Source organism: Pithys albifrons, chromosome 4 (assembly GCF_047495875.1).
Source record: "Pithys albifrons albifrons isolate INPA30051 chromosome 4, PitAlb_v1, whole genome shotgun sequence".
In the NCBI taxonomy this organism is placed as follows: domain Eukaryota; kingdom Metazoa; phylum Chordata; class Aves; order Passeriformes; family Thamnophilidae; genus Pithys; species Pithys albifrons.
In genome coordinates this window covers 74,513,790-74,533,521 of record NC_092461.1, presented here as the reverse complement: position 1 = coordinate 74,533,521, position 19,732 = coordinate 74,513,790, and positions in this window count along the sequence as shown.

Here is a 19,732-nt window from a genome sequence, read left to right as displayed (position 1 = left end):
GTGATAAGCTTGTAGGTTCTGTAGAGACAGAAAAAGAGGCTAAATTCATTTAATAAATGATTCATAGTGAATCATTCTCTCAGTATGGTAGCAAAATAAAACATATTTTTTACATGACTTCTATGGAACTTTTAAACCTGGGAAAAGTTTTCAGGTGGAAAGTTTAGCTTTCTTGCAAAGCTACCTATAAGGCCATCCAACAAGATGGACTCCATCTTTCACAACATAATTTTGTGATGCATTCTTCTCTACATAAGGGAGGCCATTGCAGGAATAATAAAAGGTTTTTTCCTACTAAACTGTTAACCTTGCTTAGCAATAGTTCAGCAGGAAATCCCGTCTACAAAGTGTTGTGTAAACTGCTGTCAATATACCTGATGAAATCAAATACTTTACTTCAATTCACTGGGAAGAGCCATCAGAGACTTGTTATTCCCTCATTCCACTTTCATGAACTGTCCTTTTGACAAGCCTGGTATAGTAGCAGCAAATTCTGTGTTTCTGAGGAAAGTGAGCATGAAAGTTTGTCACCTTGATGCTTTGCCTTTGACACTCTGTGAGTTAGATCCTTGCAGCTTGTTGGGATACTTTTTTTCTCTTTTTCTTCTGATAGGGTGATATGTATGCAGTTCAGAAAGCATTCCCACAGAAAACCCCCAAAGGACAGACAGCCTATATATCTGATTGCAAATCAACCAACTACCTGATTCCTAGAACAAGGGCATAATTGGTAGGGGATTTTATCTGTTTCTCTGGCTAATGCCAATAAGCAAACATGTTTTTTAACAATTTATTTACAGAACACAGATTGATTTCAGGAGAGAAATATCACCAGCCTTTGCAAAGTGCGAGCAAATTATTTCTTCTGGCCTCTCAGATGATCTATTTTTGTCTGTTTGCATTGGTCTTTACCTTAGGATTTTAGACTGAAACACTGAACACGCACAGGAGATACAACATAGGTGAAAAGGCTCTTCTTGTTTCTTAAAAAAACAAACAAACAAACAAAAAAAAAAAACCAAACCTGTAGGACAAGTGCTTCATAAATAACACAATTACCTGAATAAAAACACTCCATATCTGCTTCAGGCTTCCTGGACAATACTAGGCAACTCCATGTTTTATTCACTATTTCACACAGCTGCTCCCTCACAGGTAATGAGGAAGATGCATATAACCAATAATACATTACGATGACATTTATGCTAGGAATTATTCTTAGTTTTAGTCTCAAAACCCTCCAAATTATAATAATGAACAAGGTAACATAACTGTTTATGATTCAGCCTTTCTAGAAAAAATACTCTTTTTGTTGTTTCCCTCACTAGAAATGAAGGGATTTTTCTCTTCATGTCTTAAAACTAATAAAATTAAGTCAAAGACTTAATGTATTCTGTTTAGAAGTTAAACTGATTTTCCCAATAAGATTACCTTAGCCAAGAATATTTTCTTTTATAATGATGAGAGTAATTATACTAATATTATATGGTTATGCTCAGTATCTGTTTTAGGAATAGTCCACTTTATGAAGCAATGCTAGTAAATGTCACTTGTGCAATTATATTTTACGGTTTTGTTGAAGGCCATACAAGCAATTTGCACATATTCTGCCACAGATAGCTTGTCATCATTCATATGTAACTTGTTAGCTCTTTAAAACAGTTTAAGAATAAAAAGCACTAGACAAATGATGATGATAAATTAATTATAAGGCAAATATCTTTTTTTTTAAAGATGATTTTTATATAACAAGTAATTGCTATGGGAAGTGGTATTGCTTTTCCTGTAATAATCTATCTCAGTCCATGTGATTATCACAGATGAAGTATTAAATCACAATGCAGAGCACAATTTACTTTAAGAGAATAGTTAAAAAAACACAACAACAACAACAACAACATCATAAATATCTGGGTAGGGGTCTCCTTGAAATAAAATAAAATTCTGTGTACATCTGTTTCCATAAATAAATTATATCTAATAAGTTCATAATTACCTCATTGTGATAAATATTGAATTAAGGGAATAAATTTGTGTATAATTTTTGATAAATCACAAAATAGCAGTATGGTATCAACAAAATCTGCATTCAGTACATAGTCTTACAGCTCCAGTGTTGTGCCTAATGCCAATCAAAATTCAAGTTTAGTTGCTTACTGAGGTACTAATTTCTTGGAAAAGAAAGAAATGCCATATGCATTTAGGCTTTTTCTTTTTTTACTTATAGTACCTTCTGCTCCAAAGTTTCTCTCTGAGTAAGAGTCTAATTGAGAAACAGACTCTGATGTAAGACATGTCCTTTTCTTTATGGGCCAAGAAACTCCATTGTTTAGCATGTTGAAAGAGTAAAAATTATTCCACTGAGATGACAGAATTTTACTTTACCAATACAAATGTATAGAGGTTTTCATACTTCTCTCCTGGTGGCAGATGCAGAAACTGCTCCCTGCAAACAGAACTGGCATCTTATCCTCCCTAATATATGAGTATTCTCATATCCTCAGGGAAATGTAAATGTAGTTTCAGCCCATTCTTATGCAGACCAGCCACCTCATTAGCTGGTCACAATTCCACTGAGTCTCCTCGCTAGTAATGTATTCCTTTTTTTCTTTCTTGGTTTTGTTATTTATTTATTTATTTATTTATTTTATTTTCCTGAAGGCTAGTTTTCAGATACATGGAGAACTCTTCACAACATAGACTTTTTCTCAGCTGCAAAATATCTTCTTTCTGATACTTCTGAATCATAAAGTCCTCACAACTTGCATGTCCAAAGAGGGTAATTTTTGACAAGTGAAACCTAATTATGAAGTAAGAATTAATAAGATAAATATGGCACTATATAACTCCAACGTTATGAAGTAAAAAATTCCAGTCTGTAAGTGGACAGACTGAGTGTGCTTATGTTGATATTGCACCATGACTTTGAGACTGTATCTGTTTGGTGCCAAAAAACCTCACTCAGAATCGTTTGCAATATTATCCAGAGGTAAATGTACCTGGAAAAGGTATTTTTAAAACACTGAATGGCAAGAAGCTGGAAGAAGACAAGGAAGGAAAGGAAACATTTGCAAGAAGAAAGTGGCATACAGACAACCCAAACAAAGGAATAAGGAAAGTAGTTACATTTGTCATCCTCATGTAGGGATATCCGTACATACAGAATGAAAACACATATCTGTATCTTATAGTACTTTCACATTTTTCTTTCAAGACATGAGGTTTTCATTATTTTTATTGAAAATGAGGAAGTGTACTCAGTAAACTGAATAGAATGTGGATACAGATGCAAAGAACATCCGCAATTTAGTGCCAACAGAAAAAAAAATTACTTATATTAGAAAATGATTCTTATTAGAAAAAAATAATTTGTCACTGCATCGTCAATGAGGAGATGCATCTGAAGTCTAAGTAAAGAAGAGCTTTTGTCTCTAATAGCTAATTTGTGTGCTGTAAACTCTTTAGAGTCCAGTGAAGACACCTCACTGTGCTGGGTGGCACTCGCAGTGAGGCAAATTTATTTACTGTTTCATCAATGAGTGCTCTTTACAGTCCTCAGATTTTCCCTTTCTCTTATTTTAATTTATCATATTTAATTGAATTATTTTCTTTCAAGTATACTCATCTTCCCATTTTTTTTTACTTCTAGGTTTTTAAACATTTTCATTCTCTCTTTTTTTTGTGTTCTTCTTCTTGCTCATGTTTGCCTTCCAGCATACTGTTCATCATACACTAAACTGATACCAGAGGAGCAAAAATCCGAAGAGAATGGAAATGCACTTCAGAAAGAAAAATATATATCATCCCCAAGCCCATTTTGAAAACCAGCCGTAGGATCATATTTAACACAAGTGTCTCAGAAAACATCAAAAAAGACTGCGCAATCATAGTTTGGCCACCACTTCTTATGCTGTGTCAATATGTCTGCATTTTAATGTCGCATCTGTAAAAAGGCAAATCAATAGCAGAAATCACTAGACACTGTTTAATATGTTTTAATCCTGGTTGGAGTCATGTAGAGTTTTTGGCTGTGTGAGTACTTAGAGAGTAATTAGACATGCTACTGTAGGATAGTAAGAGAGTCAATTGGCCTAGGGGAAAAAAAAGTCATCTTACTTTCTAGTATCCAAAGAACAGAAAAATTACAGTTATTAAACCTTGATTTTAACACAAAAATAGTTTTAATTCTGTGCACCAATCAGGATAGTCAAGCAAAGATTCTGCAAAAACTGATGATAGAAGAAGAGATGCTGTTTTGATACCATTGATACACTGATTTAATACTTGATTAATCTAAGCTGGGGTTTGAAACATTCATAGCAGTTACTACCAGGGCTAAAATTTGGATAAGGTCATGAATTTAGAGAGTATCACTACTTGGTATTTTCACAAATCATTCATCACGAAGATTCATTCTCTGGCTGACTCTCATGAAACGAAGCTGCAATGTCTTCTGTTTGTTTGCTCAATAACTTACAGTTTCTTGTTCATCATTCTAGGGCTTTTCCCTTTGCCTATCTCTGCCTTAGTGAGAAGAGCTGGAAATCTCTCTTTAATAACACTTGGGAAAAGTAATTGAAAATATCCCCCTAAAAAAAAAAAAGAAATTTTTATTTATTCTGCAAGACAAAATCAAGGCATTCATCCCAGGTATTCTTGACAGTGAGAATGATAGCAGAAGGATGATGTTTTATTGGACACCCTCTTCCTTGTACTCTGGCTCTCATCCCAACACAATGACTACAATCAGGAAAGGGAAATTGTATGTGTCAGTGTTCTAAAGAGAAAAAACCCAACAGATTTTATAATAGCAGCATTTTGAAATTCAGTTATTACAGGGAGGTTATAGGCAACTCTTTGAGCTCAGAGGGACTGTTTGGGGGTGAGGGATGGGAAGCAGAATGATTTATTTATTGATACAGTAGTGTCTGAAACACCCAGCAGTGTGAACAAGAAATACATTTCTTACAGAATGGTAAAAAGAAAATGGACTCAATAAATGCACTAGTCTGAATCACTTAGACACTTCTGTCACTTATGAAGTTGAAAAAGTAATGGTCTTTAGTCTTCAGACAATGGTGGATTAAAAATTAATCATAATGGTAAAATTGGAAAAATCATGAAGAAACCAAGATCATGATCTAACAAGGCAAGTAAGACAGAAAACAGAACAATATTTGGTCCACATAAGGAAGGAAAGTTCCCTTCAAGGGCCTCATCTGCTGAAATAAATGATGACGCACAGAGACCTGACAATAGAAAACTAAGATAATTTGATAACCCTAGATTAAACATGAAGTATGTTGAACTGTCATGTGTTATTGTACATGCCTGAAACCTTGTTTCTCGTTTTCTGAAAGTAATGATGGAAATCAAAGGTCCCTTTCTTGGTCTCAGACTTCAATGAAAAACGATGATGGCAAACATAGCTGCAAAATTCTTCACTTACTGTGATGTAGGAGCTATTTTCTGTGGGTCTTCAAAACTAAACCTTTCCATAGTGAGAGTTATAACCATTACTGGATAAAACTCTCAGACCTGGTCAAAGAAGGTCCAATTTCTTTGGATTTAACTTAAGAAAAAAAATCTAGTACATCTAGTTTATTTTTCTTTGCAATTGAAATATTTATCTAGGAAATTCTGGAGATAAGCAACATGCAAGGCTTAATACTGTCTGCCTACTTTATTGTAAAATAATTTGGTAATACAACATCAAATACTAATGGTAGGACTAAACTGGTCCTCTAAAATGACACATTTTAAAAGGAGTTTGGAAATGTAATAGCAGGAAATTGGAATAGTTGAATCTGAGCTTTTAAAGTAGCCTGTTTCAGCTTGTAAATTATACCACAGGATACAGTTTCCTCTTTATGGGATTTTTTTTCCTTTTTGTCATATCAGGAGTATCCAGAATATATGAACAGCTTTCTTCCTTAATATTATTGATCTCCTATTTTCCTTCCTTTTTTTTTTAAATCTTTTTGACCACTGCTTGCATTCACTTATAATTTCCTCTCACAACTTCTTGCTTTTTCTCATTTTGAGAATTACCTGCATAATGTTTTTTGCCTTGCATAAATTTTTATTCAAAAAAAAAAGGGCAAACATAGTGACATGTAAGACTTGTAGTGAGTATCAGTTTCATGTCATAGCCTAAGTGCAAAATGCGGAAGATGGTCATGATATGTCACAGAAAAAACCCGCTAACATGTATGTCTTGCACACATCATCAGAATAGTACAAGGCATGCAGTGGGATATAACTGTAGGATACAGAAACTCAGCAGCAGTCGTGCTGTGTTCTTGGCTGCAAGGCAGGTTAAGAAATACGGAATGGTGAGTTGATATGTTTCCAACTAAGAATGGGTCGAAATGAAAACCTTAGAATTTTCAAAACATCAGAGTAATTTCATCCATGAAACTGAATTATGAATAAAGGTAGATCACAACGCACCACTGCTAGCATCTGTATTCATATTATTTGGCACATTCATTGAATATTCAGTCCACATAGAACTTTAATAGTAGTGTGTTCAAGGAAAATGTCAATAACTAGATATCTATATAATAAGTACCTAGCAAAAACAACCCTGAAATGAAATCAGTATATGCAAACAGACCTGTTCATGGAGTCTATGCAGGTTATCCATAAATACAAGAAAATGAAAATTAAAAGAAAAAAGTAATATCTTGACAATAAAATAGGTTGCATGTGATATCTACCAGAACAATGGCAACTCAACTGTCTAAACCTCTGGTGACAGTTTTGCCTGAATTGATGAATTGCCACAAATACCTAGGGCCAAAGAGTACAAAGAATTCTGACATTAAATGTATTTGGGTATTTTTTACTAGGAATATGGAAAATTCATCTAGACAGATAAGTTTGATGACTTCAGAAGATAAGTACTAAATAGGGTGGATCTTGGAAACAAAATAATAATAAGAAAGCTTGACAGCTTTCTTTTGCTATATTGCAACACTCCAAAATGAACAAGTTAATCAGACCCAAAGCACAAAGATGAATCAGGAAGAAAAAAGTAGCAAGGTAACCACTTTCAGCACTCTAAAGGTGGCACTTCAAAAGACTATTCAGCATAAAGTACTCAACTGTGTAAGAGATCTTCCAGAAGAATGACATGATAGAAGGTCTGATGGAAGTCAAAGTTAACTTTTATGACATATTATTACATTTCAGCACAAGAAAAGTGCACAATAAAAACTTAATCACAGTGTTTACAAATGCAGGAAATGTCACCTAAAACTGAATCACAACAAAATGCAAATCAGAGTAGCACATATGAATTACTTTGATCATGCCTTAGAAAAAGGAAGGATTAGATTTGATCTAAAATAATGAAAGCAATAAAGCACTTAGTAGACCTCACACCATCCAAAAGAGCTAGAATTTTCATTTGAGATTATGACCAGCTGAAAACCACACTGAGGCTCAAAGAACATCTCTGAAACATGGAAAAACAGATGTTGAAAGAGTGAAGGGAAAACAGAACATAGGTTGTTTCAGTATCACGATCTGTACCAAGTCTGAAGGATCATTTTGCTTCTGAAAAATCTCCAATATTAAGTTCAGTGAAAACAGAGTATGATAATAACAACCAAAGTACTGATAGATGCTTCCTATTCATCTATAGGACAAGCAAAGCTGCAGAAATAGTTTAAACTATGTCAATGCAGCAGCACAGAAAGATACTTTTTCGCTTCTGCTAGTAAGCACTGTAAACTACTAGTAGTAAGCATTTGTACAGGTCCAGCTACATGCAAATGACAGAAAATGTTGCAGATTTCCTGACAAAATATCTGTGTTTGGAACACAAAGCCCTCATATTCTCATCTTCAAACCTCAGAAACATATGGCTGGGGTGAAAGATTAATCTTGATTGCTGGTCTTCATTTGCACACATTTGCAGATGAAGGTGATACAAAAAAGGTGGAGTAAATATGTGTAAAGTACTATTGTGTTTATCAGCGTTTTCCAATAAGTCAGGACCTAAGATAAGGGAAAAAAAAGAGTGACAAAGTAGCAAAGATATACCCTTCAAAGCTCAAGTGAGTTTTGAAATGAAAAAAATCAGATTTGCCTAAAAAATATTATTGTCCAAATTTTAACAGCATTTTCAGTAAGATTAGTCTGAAAACTACTTATGAATGTATAGGAAATGCTAAAGACAGTCAAGAGACATATTTTGTTTATGTAATATGGACATGCAAGTGGAAGAGTTGCATTTGTACAAACTATCCGAGGAAGGATTGCAAAGAGCCTGTGTCAGTCAGTGCTGCACTTCAGGGAGTTCTGGTAAGAACTGGCAGCTGCTTTGCTTGAGCACGAGGGAAACTGCTATTTACTGATAGCTTGTTACAGTCACATTTTTAAATACCTGAACAAAGCAGTATGTTTGTCAGCGGTGTAGTGAGTCAAATCATGACAATTTCCACAGACATGATATTTGCATTTTGGATCATGGACTACACCATGTTTTGATACAGTTTGAAAAATTTGGGAGTGACTGGATTTGCACATCTGCCATCTGCAGTCTGTTCTCCAACTGTGCTATTAATGGCCTAGCTGAATATTATATTGAAATAGTTAAGTCTTAACCTCTGTTTGTTAAACTCTTTAAACACAACCAGAGACTTATCTTTGCAGCTGTGAGTGAAAAGGCTCTGATCAGTGATTTTCTTTTGTAAGTCTTTTAAGAACCAAGAATTGCAAACCATTGAACAATACAATAGATCTGGGTGATAGATAGAATGATAAAGAAATATCAGACACTTTTTTTTTTTTAGAGGAGTAGTGGCTGTAGCAGTTTTAGCAAATGACTAGAAGGAACGTCCTGTGGGGAGTGGCTGAGCATTTTGGGGTTGTCTAGTTTGGAGAAAATGAGGTTGAGGGGCTATCTTATTGCTACCTACAGCTGCCTGAGGAGGGTAAGTAGAGAGGGAGGTGCTGATCTCTTCTGCCTGGTATTCGGTGACAGAATGTGTGGAACAGTTCAAAGTTGCATCAGAGGAGGTTCAGACTGGAAATCAGGAAACATTTCTTTACTGAGAGGATGGTCAAACACTGGAACAGACTTCCTAGAGAGGTGGTCAATGCCCCAAGCCTGTCAGTGTTTAAGAGGCATTTGGACAATACCCTTAACATGTTTTGGCTTGGTCAGGCCTGAAGGGATCAGGCAGGTGGGCTAAATGATCATGGTAGGTCCCTTCCAACTGAAACTTCTTTCTATTCCAGTCTAGTCTAAAGCACAAATGATTGGTGACAACTTTTACACTGGTAAAACTCAATATATCTTTTGGAAACTATTAGATAATGAACTTTTCTAGTAGTTGTTACACTCTGGACAACACTCTTACTCATTCAGCTATGTGTATTCCGTGTAAGTAGAATCTGTGGTCTGAAATATCATGCAAAGAAAGGGCAGACCCCATAAAGACTTTAGCATTGCTGTCAGAAGCACAAGGAGACTATCACAGACACTGGTGTCTCCACTACAAGGGTGAATACCAAAATTCATTTCAACTACAACAGAATTTTAGAAGAGGAAGACAGGATATGATATGTTCTGATGCAGTTAATAACTCGTGCATTAGTAATGTCATCTTCAAAGCTCTTGTACTTATAGAGAACGTGCCTAATACACAGCTGGATGGCAACCTCCATTATTACTTTATGAGAAGCACAGAAAGACATTCCACTTTTGTCTCCCAGTGGGAGTGTCCTAAGCTAAGTTTCTACGAATATATATCTGTGAATTCATAAATATCCTATGTCATTTTTCTTGGTCTTGCAGGCAGTCCAAGCAGGTAAGTCAGAGGCAGGCCACTAAGGCATAAGGCGAAGGTCTGGATGTGATCTTCATGGTCATCAAGTCATCTCAAATTGGTCCTCAGTCTCTACGGCTGTACCAATCACTTCATGTAATCCCACCAACAAATTTATATAGCTTCATTATGAATGGAGTTTAGTTTTCTTTTCCTAGCATTCCTGAAACACTCGTCCTCCACTGGAAAGCACTGGTAGCAAGCGCAGCTCTGGCTTGCCACAGAAATGTGAGTGCTACTCAAATCACAGAGCCAGGAACCAGAGAGCCATGATTGCAGCAGTGAAAAGAAATTACCATCACCTGCTTGGTAAAAGTTGTTCTACTTTAAAACTTCCTTGGGCTTAGTTCAAGATGTAATTCCAGAAGTGGCAGAAGAAACAATGACAATTTAGGACATGTTTTAAAATCACAGCAAAATATAGCTGGTTTGAATTTGTTTTGAATTTAGTGTATATATCAGCATAGCTCAGCTGTTCTTTATGGTTTTCATTCTCTGATTTGTACTTTGAAATTTTAGCTGGCCCCCATATCACAGAGGTTTGTACGGTAAAAGAAACACTTTATAATTTTTGTTTCACCTGACAGACAAGCTACCTTAAAAAAAAGTTCAGAAATGCTGAGGAAAATGTAGTAAGAGGTGATGGCAGTCCTTTAATTTGGTTTTCTGTTATTTCAAATCTATTCAGTATTCTTTGTAATACCACCGCTCATAATGACTGCATTTGGAATTAACATAGGTTTCATGTGTAATTCAATGGGTATTCAGCGTAACTTAGCAACAGCTAGAGCATTTTTTCTTCTGAAAACTGGTGCATGGCTGTTGATCATTTCACTTGGTAGACTGGGAGGCACACATTACTCTGAATTTTCAATTCTGCTAATTAAGGGTGTAAGATGCTTATTTATTTATAATGCAAATTTGTATTGTTTATCAGAAGTTCCATAAAGAATAAATAAATCTGGCATCAAACCTCTGGAAACTTTTAGGACTGTCCAGATCATATCATGGGAAGAATACTTGAACCCTAAAGATTAAGTTCATAGGCTATTAGAACAGGTGGAATGGAAAAAAATGTTAAAATATAGTGTTCACACATTTCTGCATCTCAAGGTTTTTTGCTGTGCGTGGATGTATTTTGTATAGCAAAAAAAGGTAGAGGAGGCTTTTATTCTATAAATAGATTTCTCTCAGGGCTCATGCTGTGTGTGGCAATATGTTCTCACTAAATATAAAGTCAGAAGTCTTACTGTATTAACCAAGTTTGAGTAATAAATCAGTCCAAGTAAATACATAAAAATTCTTTCACTTGAAAAGTAAAAATTTGTGCAGCAGAATACTCAGTTACAAAGGTTCATAAAAGGCTGGGTGAGCTGGATTAGCACTATGATCTCACCAGTATATAGATCATTGATTTGTAATATTTAAGAGGTAGTATCCAGACCTTATAGAATCACAGAATGGTTTGGGTTGGAAGGGTCCTCAGAGAACTAGTGCCACCCGCTACATGAGGTTGCGCAAAGCCTCATCCAACCTGGCCTTGAATACTTACAGGGCTGGGACATCCACAACTCCTCTGGGAAACCTATTCCATTATCTCACTACTCTCACAGTAAAGATTTTCTTCCTGATTTCTAATCTAAATTTACTCTTTCATTTTGAAGCCATTCATCCTTGTCCTATCACTACATGTCCTTGTAAAAAGTCCCTTCATCTTTCTTATAGGTCTCCTTTAGGTACTGTAAACCTGCTATAAAATCTCTCTGAGGCCTACTCTTCTCCAGGCTAAACAGCCTCCCATCTTTAATACTGTCTTCAAAGGAGAGGAGCTCTAGCCCTTTGATCATCTTCATCACTTTCCTCTGGACTTGCACCAACAGGTCCATGTCCTTCTTATGTTGGGGGGCCCTGAATTAGACTCAGGACTCGACATGGTGTCTTTCAAGAGCAAAACAGAGGGGCAGAATCATCTCCCTTGACCTGCTTGCCACTCCTCTTTTGATCAAGCTGCAGGACTCAGTTGGCTTCCTGGCCTGCAAGCTTACATTGACAGCTCATGTTTATGTTCTAATAAACAAACACCACACAGTTTGGTGTTGCTAGCAAACTTGTTGAGAATAAACTCAATCCCATTGTCCATGACACTGACAAAGATGCTAAAGAGTGCCAGTGACAGTACCGGCCCCTGAGAAACACCACAAGTCACTGCTGTCCACTTGGACATAAAGCTATTGACCCCAACTCTTTGAGTGCAGCCATCCAACTAATTCTCCATCCACCAAGTGGTCCATCCATCAAATTTGAAGGTTGTCAGTGTCAAATGCTTTGCACAAGTCCGGGTAGATGGCATCAGTTGCTCTTCAGTTATTCATCAAAGCTGTAACCCTGTCATAGAAGAACTCTAGATCTATTGGACAGATTTACACTTAGTGAAACCATGTTGGATGTCACCAATCACCTGAGTATTTTCCATGTGCCTGAGCACAGTTTCCAGGAGGATCTGCTCCATGATCTTGGCAGGCACCAGGCTGAGAATGACTGGCATGTAGTTTTCCAGGTCTTCCTTTTTCCCCTTGTTGAAACAGGGGTTATGTTTCCCCTTTTCCAGTCAGTAGAAACTTCACTGGAGCGCCAAGACTTCCCAAATGAGATGGATAGTGTCTTAACCACTTCATCTACTAGTAGTCTTAGGACCCACAGATGTATCTCCTCAGGTCTCATGAATTTGAGCACCTTCAAGTTCCTTAGTTATTCTTGAACCGTATCTTCTCCTGGCAGTTCATTATCCTAGTCCATGCCTTTGCCTTCTGGGACTTAGGTGGTGTCACTGGAGCACTTGCCAATGAAGCTTGAGGTAAAGAAGTCTTTGACTACTTCAGTCTTCTCCATTTTCCAGGTAACCAGGACTCCTGATTCTTTCTGAAGAAGGTTGACATTTTCTCCAGTCTTTCTTTTACCACAGACAAACCTATGGAAGTGTTTCTTTTTGCCCTTGATGTCTCTGGCCAGATTTAATTCCAACAGGACTTTAGCCTTCCTAGCTAAGTTTAAATCTGTTTACTGAAGAATGCTATTTTTCTTCCATTAGTATGAAAAGAGTTTTCACAGGAGAAAGTTGTTGACATGATAAACAAACAAACAAAGTTTTGAAAAACTTTTTTCTTCTGTACTGTTGAATGAATGTTATAGCGCAATTTTGTGTTTAACTACCTCCTGGTTTAGAATTTTTAAGAAATTTTAAACTCTATTAGTTGAACATTGTTTTATGAGTGCTAAATGGTGGGCAGAGAAACTTTCAACACATTAGTTTATACTTGCTATTCTAAATGCAGCCCAAAAGTTTGGATTGTGTTTTCAGAGAACTTTAAGTCCTTGAATGTATATTCTGGCTGACATTTAGGTAGGTTCATGCTTTTGTGTCTGTGCATATCTAAATTTTCAGTATCCATAAGACAACTCAGCATTAGAAAAAAACAAAAGAGGAAAAAGGCACTTAAATTTTTCTACACTGACTCAGTCAATTGGGAATGAACTTCAGAAGTATAAATGGAGCAACACCACATTGGAACATTTTTCAGACTTGTTGAGCTTGGCAGCTTAATTGTCACAGGAAGAGGAGCAACAAGATAAATTGATATTCTCAAATATGTGGAATGTCAGAAGTAGCCATATTTTTATGAGCTTCACCTAATAATTAGTCATTTGGTCTTTTGATACATGAACATACAGCTAAGATGAACTTTGAAAACACACATGCTAGTTCAGCAGCAGAAGTGTGAGAAAACCAAATAGCAATCTGTTCTCTATTAAATTTTATATACAGCATTCATGAAATGATGTCTCAAGAAAGACATCACTGATAATTTTGTTACTGAAGTAATTTAGAATGCATATTCAATATTTTTCCTCTTGGGCAAACATACAGAGACAATCTCAAAGCATCTCATCTTGCACTGCAGTTCATGAAGTGTCAAAATGATCTAGAGAATTTTCATTTCATTTTTCTAAATAAGGTAATTGGTATTCAATAAAGGAAAGAAAAAATGTTTATGCAGAGAAAAAAATAGTGCCTTCTATGTGCTGCTAGTAAAAGTTTCCTCAATATAGACTGCAAGTTGATGAATGCTTGATACATTTTTCATAGACTTGAGGTGAGATTTGCAGCTGATGTTCAGGCATCACCATTTGAACTGGAAATTAAAGTTACTATCAAAAGGACTGAGTATGAGTTATGTCTGTGAAGTAATACACAAACTCTAATAAGCACTAGGGGAGAAGGAGGTGGGTGGAAAGGACAAAAAACCAGGATTACTGCTACTTAGCTTGTACTTTTAGGGTGAAATTCCCTCCAGGATGATTAAAATAACACTTCTAAAGTGAGAATACAGTAGCTGAGAAGTGTTGAATAGCCCCAAGCAAACCTCCTAGTATGAAATGGACATGTTGAGGCAACCAACACCAGCTATGCCCATTAAGTTTGTGGATTAGGTAAGAAAAATATACACAACGTTGATGAGACACATAGGCCTGAATTATGTAATGTGGCAAGCAACCATTCAATTTTGATGCCTCGTTATACTATGCTGAATTCAGATCTGCTGGATAGAAAAGTGAAAGTATCCAAACATCATTATCTTTTTTCTCATCCACATGAGCCTTCGCATCTAATTCATTTTAATGCATTTCCTACCCAGTTTTTTCAAAACAACCTTTTTGTAACTATGTAAGTCTGTGGTGTTCTTTTAAAAAACCTCATATTTTGGATCTAAAAATCAGCCGGGGAAACCTGCAATTTTACTGTGTGACAGAGTAAAAGCTTATATATAGGGGCAGAGTACTTCCATCACTTTGCAAATAGTGAGTTCAAGCATATGAGTCCGTTGTATGAGATACTAGTAAAATGGCTTTTTTTCATGAACAAATAAGCAAATCTCATGAACAACTGCCATTTAAATAAAAAAGAATGATCTTTAACATCATAAAAAGTGCATCTAGCTGTCTTAAATGAATTGTGTGTAATTGCTAAGACAAACCATTACAATCTTGTCTTCCAAACTTTTATTTAAATAGATCTGTGATGTATAAAAGACATTCCATATGAATATTTTTTCTTTCTTCAGTTTTCTCTCATTCCATATAAATAATCATCTGCTTCAATACGCATCTTGTACCTTCACCTAATACTCCAGTCTACAAAATCAAAATACAAAAGACCTTTAATCTTTCATGCACCTATCTGGGCATTTGCATTCCTTGATGCTCAAAGAGGTATTGGGTTGTCTGTTTTGCTGAATATTTCATAAGACACACACACACACACACACACACACACACACACACACACACACACACACTTACTTCATAATATCTGTATTTGACTCGTCAAATCTACATAAAGGCAAATAATTTTTTAACGTACATTATCCAGTATTTTGGGCACGCTGCAAAAGAGATGGCTTCTTTTTTAATAATTTGCATAATCATTTAGAAATAATTTTCTGAGCTTAAGTACCCTTCTATGTAGTACTTTTCTCACATCTGTCTTCTTTAAGTGATTTGCATTCTTTTCTTTCAAATGAAAAATCTGGAAGTTAATGAATATCAGCTCATCCTTACTTTTGTTAAACACTTCAAAATATTCCCTCAGAAATTATTCTACTTCCATTAGTGGAAACTTCGAATCCTCAAGAGAGAATGGATTACTGTTGCATTTGAGGATTGCTACTCTCTGACTTCATGTAGTGACAGGAGACTTGAAGACTAAAGCAGAACAAAAATAATAAAACAGGCAAAATGAACCCAAAGGGAAAAAAAAAGAAATGATTGAGCCAAATAATGTGAGCAGGATAAAGCTTATGAACTCACTAGATGCTGGATGTGAAGAGTATCTACTGAAGTGTGGTGGTGCATCCCTCCCCCCTCAGGCTACACTGTGATAACAGAAATGCTCATCAGGCCTTGACCTTGACAAACAGCACCTGGACTCAGTTCCTTTTGAGCTTATCAGAAGCAACATCTTTTCCCAGGAACCAGGGTTGTCTAATGAGCTCCTGTTTTTTTAACAAACAGCCCTTTGAGCTACTGTTATGATATAGCACATTCTATATGAATGCTTTACTAAATTGTTTAACTTATCAATCTAGTCCTCTTCAGTGATGTTAAGTTTATGTGCAGTTGGGCCTTTAGGTATAAGCTATTGATCAAATCAGGGTTCAGTGTAGCATGAGGGTCTACTCTGAACCTTGTGACTCAACAGGAGGGTTTTCCACATTCCATTTTATTCCTATCTTTACCCAGTCCTATCCTTTTCCTCTTGTCCATACCCCTCCTCCCTCCTCCATGTAGATAGTTCTGGGTTTATTTCAGATTTTATTTGATTTATGATTTTTATTTTGTTTTCCTCCATGTGCTCTAACCATCTAGTAAGTAATACACTTAACCTTGCCGCAGAATTTTGTCATGATTTTTATTTGATATTAAACCTGCTTTGCTGATACCTTTGCTAGTGATTCCTTAAGTGACCTTAAAACACTCATTCATGACATATCGCAGGGGTTATACTTTACAATTTGATAATTTCCTTCTATATATTGTCATGCAAATGCTTTTTCAGTCTTTTTACCTTTTTGACTCTGCTCAAGTCCCTCATTTTCTTTTCTTTTTTAAGAGTCTTCACTTTGCCTAGGAAATCTCCATGTTTTCAAGTAAGCAACTTAATTCTTTAGCATTTTCTTCTGACTAGTACAATTGTAAGGTTTGCCTGTGTGATATAAATCTATGACAATTGCCTTTGTGGATTAGAGAAAACAATATGCATGATTGCCACTTACGGAACATTATCAGAGGAGAAAAGATTCAAATTCTATAAAGCTACAGTGCTACCATGGCACTGAAAAGGAACAACACTGCTATCAAACTGTACTGTATAAACAGTTCCCTGGACCAAATTCATACTTGATATCTCTACTATCTGTAGTTTTCAGTTAAAAGTGTGTTACTGTAGAGAGAAATGCACGAAACAGCTCATATTCAGTGTAGACATTGTGACCTCTGAGGCACTGTTCATTTGGTAAGTTTTCTCACTGAATTAGTATCAATGGTAAAAGAAACCATTATATTATTTCTGAAATGTAGTATAGAGTCAAACATTACATTGCTGAACTCTCTCTCACAAGGTACTCTCCTGAGGTCTAATACAAGAATGTTTTAGTCCTGAAGCAAAATGTGAATACATTCTGAACTCAAACTGGTCAGCAGAACTGTGGACATTTCTAAAATGTTCTTACAACTAGTTAATTTCAACAAATGAATTAAATTATGTGTAAGTGGTGACAAATGCAACAAGGAGTGCTCTTGAAGACAGCAGTGAAGTGTGATTAAGCAAGCAAGAAAAGAAATAATTTTAAAAGAAAAATGAAAGTGTTTTTAGAAATGTTTAGAAATGTCTGGATTATGATAGATCATCTCAAGACCTAGCATTTATAAGAGCATTATCAACAGTGAGACAGTCTTATCCTTAAAACTATGGCTCCAGTATTTCAAGATATTCCATAATTGCAGTCTTACATATAATCAGTCTTTGCTTTATAAAGAACAAGACTCATTTACATTCACACAGGAAAAAATTGTTGCAGTTCCCACCTGGGAATTACGCATTCCAGTTCTCTAGCCCAGCCAGCACAACAAAACCCACCAACCTGTTCCAGTCATCTTCAAATCTTCTTCCTCAAAGCTTCCTCAGATCTTTCCACAAGATGTTTTGGAGAAAATACTGTGAGTGGTTTTTTCTCCACTCTTCTTGGCACACAAGCAGGAGAAGGAACTGGAAAAGAGGATGAAAAGCAGAAAAGAGGTGCTACCATTTCCTTGCAGAATTCAGAAATGAAACAAAATTGCTTTAAAATTTGACATTTCTCTGATTCTCTTCCTTTGCTAACAATATTTTGTTCCCAAAGTGAACTGGAAATTCTTTGTGAGGGGAGAAAGGGTATGCTTGCTTTTTCATAAGCAATTGTTGATTGCTTCTCACCAAATACATGTGACAAAAAATTAGTCAATTGGTTCCTCTGACCAGGATTAAGATATGGTATGACATATAGATTATCTATTGATAGGTCCTTTTTTGTTTATAATTGATCCAAAATTATTTCCAGGGTTACAGAGAACCAAGGAATCCTCCAACATATTCATAATTGTAGAACAACAATATTCCAGAAAAACATGTCCATACTTTTTAATTTATTCCTAATCTAAATCTAGAGATTGAGGTAAACATGCATTCAGATTATCTGAAATGTAAGTGTGGAAGTAAAGCAGAAGTTAATGAAGATGTAACAGGATGGGATAAATTTTCATTCAGCCTCAGCATTTGTCTCTTTTTGAGAAGATGTAACTCCCATATTCCTTTCCCTCCAAAGCCAGAAAAAGAGTTCCTTAGTGCTAAAGTGGGATTCTGTCCTTTTTAGCACCATTCTTTTTTAAATACCTGAGATAGAAAACCAGAGCTAGCAACGTCACAATTACTGCAGCTGCAGATTCAATGTTCTCATTTCAGTAACATTCCTAAATTCCCTGGCATGTACATTTCTGAAAGAGTTTCAAATAGTACTTTTCCTGTTTCCTACAGTCCTTAATTCTTCATCTGTTATTTAGATTAATGTACTGTCTTCTTTTCACTCAAAAGAATATTATAAAGATTTGTGGGATTTTGTTAGGATTTTTGTTGTTGTTGGTGGTGGTTTGATTTTGTTAGTTTTGTTGTATTTTATTATTTTACTTTATTTTATATTATTTTATTTTATATTATTTTATTTTATTTATTTTATTTTATTATTTTATTTTATTTTATTATTTTATTTTTTATTTTTTTACTTTATTTTTAAGAGTCTTCTCTATTCATTTTATGATCATCCAGACCTCTGAATGTATACCTGGTGAAAATTTTCTTTGGACAAATCTGTCCTTTCTGTATTTTTATTTGAAAACACACTCAAGCTATCACTTCCCAACCTATTCTCAGCATAATAAACTCCACTGTTACAGGGTGATATATTAACTTATCCTGTTAAAATGAGTCAATACAGACAGATAGTTTCAGAAAGCATGTAAAACAAATGTCTTAAAAGATGGAGAAGCTTTCAAGACCAAAAAGCATTACTGTGACAGTCTTCCAGCACTGGTAATAAAAGTTAATGCTTTTTTTTGTGTCTTCTTTGTTTTCTAATGACTCCCCCAGATGCAAATGAACTTATTCAGTTAGAAAATGATAATTGTTTACTTAAAAATCTAACCCAAATAATTGCCAACTCTTTTCTCAGCTATTAAATTTTCTTAGATCTTTTTCTCTTTCATGAAATATAAAAAGGTTTGGGTTTCATAGGATTTTTTTTTTTGAGAAGTAAGGAGTGGTGGAAGGTTAGTTGGAGAAATTATTTTGCTTCTGAATATTCCAATGGGGAAAATTGCTGAAAGATTAAGCTTTCAAGAATATATTTACATATATATTTACAATATATTTTTTTCATAACAAAGCCCATTGACAAGCTTATCTTGGAGATGTTTAATTGCAGTTTACTTGGTAATGACTATACTTTGCTAATACTAAACTAATTTAAAAATATTTTTATTTATGTTCAGGAGCAAATGTCATCAGTTCTTTTAAGGTTGCTGAGCTAATAAATCAATGTTATCTTCCAGACATGAATAGCATGTTTCAGAGTTTCTTCAAGAATATCAAAGAAGTCATAGTAATCATAAACAGTCTAGAAAATCTGTTATTTCATAAGCCATTTACTGAATTATCTGTTACCCTTAGGGAGCTAGAAACTCTGTGTTTACACCTGCTTAATTTGAAGTGTGACCACAAGTGAAATCTTGAATTCTGTTCTATA